This window comes from Teleopsis dalmanni, chromosome 2, assembly GCF_002237135.1.
Source record: "Teleopsis dalmanni isolate 2A chromosome 2, ASM223713v2, whole genome shotgun sequence".
NCBI lineage: Eukaryota > Metazoa > Arthropoda > Insecta > Diptera > Diopsidae > Teleopsis > Teleopsis dalmanni.
Genome location: NC_051847.1, coordinates 232,417,736 through 232,420,353, shown reverse-complemented (window position 1 = coordinate 232,420,353; position 2,618 = coordinate 232,417,736). Strand labels below are relative to the sequence as shown.

Sequence of the window (2,618 nt, the reverse complement as noted above, 5' to 3'; positions counted from 1 at the left end):
CCCCAGCACACATAAACAATAATGCTTTAAATAAAGCATGAGTTAATAAATGAAAAAAAGCTAATTTATAAAATCCTATAGATAAAATTCTCATTATTAACCCCAATTGACTTAAAGTAGATAATGCAATAATTTTTTCTAAATCAAATTCAAAATTAGCTCCTAACCCTGATATAAATATTGTCAATCCTGAAATTAATAACAATCCTTGTCCTATAATTGTGCCCCCAACTAATAAATTAAACCGAATTAATAAATAAACTCCAGCAGTAACAAGAGTAGATGAATGCACCAAAGCTGATACAGGAGTAGGAGCTGCTATTGCTGCAGGTAATCAAGCTGAAAATGGAATTTGAGCTCTTTTAGTTATTGCAGCTAATACAATTAATACCCCAATAATCAATATATTTATATCTGAAACATTAAATTTTAATAAAAAAATGTAATTTCGAGATCCATAATTTAATATTCAAGCAATTGCTAATAATAAAGCAACATCTCCAATACGATTTGATAAAACAGTTAATATCCCCGCATTATAAGATTTTATATTTTGAAAATAAATTACTAATAAATAAGAAAATAATCCTAAACCATCCCATCCTAATAAAATTCTAACTAAATTTGGAGAAATAATTAAAAATATTATTGATATAACAAATAACAAAACTAATAAAATAAATCGGCAAATACTTATTGTTTTATACTTTATTTGTATCTTTACCTATATTAATTGGAATTTTTTATTTATATGAAAAATTAGGAAATTTAAATTTTTATTTTTTAAGTAATTATATGTTTAATTATGAGTTATTATATTTTTCGATAATTTTAGCTTTTTTGGTTAAAATGCCTATATTTTTGGTACATTTATGATTACCTAAAGCTCATGTTGAAGCTCCAATTTCTGGTTCAATAATTTTGGCTGGAATTATATTGAAATTAGGAGGATATGGACTTTTACGAGTATTTTCATTTATTTCATTTGTTTGTTTAAAATTTAATTATTTTTTCATTAGAATTTCTTTGATTGGAGGGATTTTGATTAGTTTAAATTGTTTACGTCAAGTTGATATAAAGTCATTAATTGCTTATTCTTCTGTTGCTCATATAGGGATTGTTTTAGCAGGAATTATAAATTTAAGAAATTGAGGAATTTGTGGAGGGTATAGATTAATAATTGGTCATGGGTTATGTTCTTCAGGTTTATTTTGTTTAGCTAATATTAGATATGAGCGATTAGGTAGACGAAGATTATTAATTAATAAAGGGTTATTAAATTTTATACCTTCTTTAACTTTGTGATGATTTTTATTGAGATCTGGAAATATAGCTGCTCCTCCTACATTAAATTTATTAGGGGAAATTTCTTTAATAAATAGAATTGTAAGTTGATCTTGGTATTCAATGATTACTTTATCATTTTTATCTTTTTTTAGAGCAGCATATACTTTATATTTGTATTCTTATAGACAACATGGAAAATTTTATTCAGGGGTTTATTCTTTTAGAATAAATAACATACGAGAATTTTTATTATTATTGTTACATTGAGTTCCTTTAAATTTATTGATTATAAAAAGTGAAATAATTTTTTTTTGATTATATTTAAATAGTTTAATTAAAACGTTGATTTGTGGTGTCAAAAATATAAAATTTTATTTTAAATTGTGAAAAATTTATCTTTATGTAGAATAAGATTTTGATTATTAATTAATTTAAGAATTATTTCTTTTATTTTTGGTTTAATATTTATTAATCATGATTATTCAATTTTTTTAGAATGAGAGTTAATTTCTTTAAATAGAATTAGAGTTGTAATAACTTTTTTATTTGATTGAATAAGATTAATTTTTATATCTTTTGTTTTATTAATTTCGTCTTTAGTAATTTATTATAGAAAAGAGTATATAGCAGGAGATATAAATATTAATCGATTTATTTTATTAGTTTTGTTATTTGTTATATCAATAATATTTTTAATTATTTCTCCAAATTTAGTTAGAATTTTATTAGGATGGGATGGTTTAGGATTAGTTTCTTATTTATTAGTAATTTATTTTCAAAATGTAAAATCTTATAATGCGGGGATATTAACTGTTTTATCAAATCGTATTGGAGATGTTGCTTTATTATTAGCAATTGCTTGAATATTAAATTATGGATCTCGAAATTACATTTTTTTATTAAAATTTAATGTTTCAGATATAAATATATTGATTATTGGGGTATTAATTGTATTAGCTGCAATAACTAAAAGAGCTCAAATTCCATTTTCAGCTTGATTACCTGCAGCAATAGCAGCTCCTACTCCTGTATCAGCTTTGGTGCATTCATCTACTCTTGTTACTGCTGGAGTTTATTTATTAATTCGGTTTAATTTATTAGTTGGGGGCACAATTATAGGACAAGGATTGTTATTAATTTCAGGATTGACAATATTTATATCAGCGTTAGGAGCTAATTTTGAATTTGATTTAAAAAAAATTATTGCATTATCTACTTTAAGTCAATTGGGGTTAATAATGAGAATTTTATCTATAGGATTTTATAAATTAGCTTTTTTTTCATTTATTAACTCATGCTTTATTTAAAGCATTATTGTTTATGTGTGCTGG

At 23.4% G+C, this 2,618-nt stretch overlaps 1 long non-coding RNA gene across 1 annotated transcript in view; it reads left to right on the top strand.

The window, feature by feature from the left end:
• The first annotated feature begins 1,044 nt into the window (after positions 1-1,044).
• LOC119678554 overlaps positions 1,045-2,618 on the top strand; it is a 13,595-nt gene continuing 12,021 nt past the window's right edge. The window contains exon 1 of the long non-coding RNA XR_005252344.1: positions 1,045-1,190. This is a non-coding gene — a long non-coding RNA (uncharacterized LOC119678554). The remainder of the gene's footprint in view (positions 1,191-2,618) is intronic.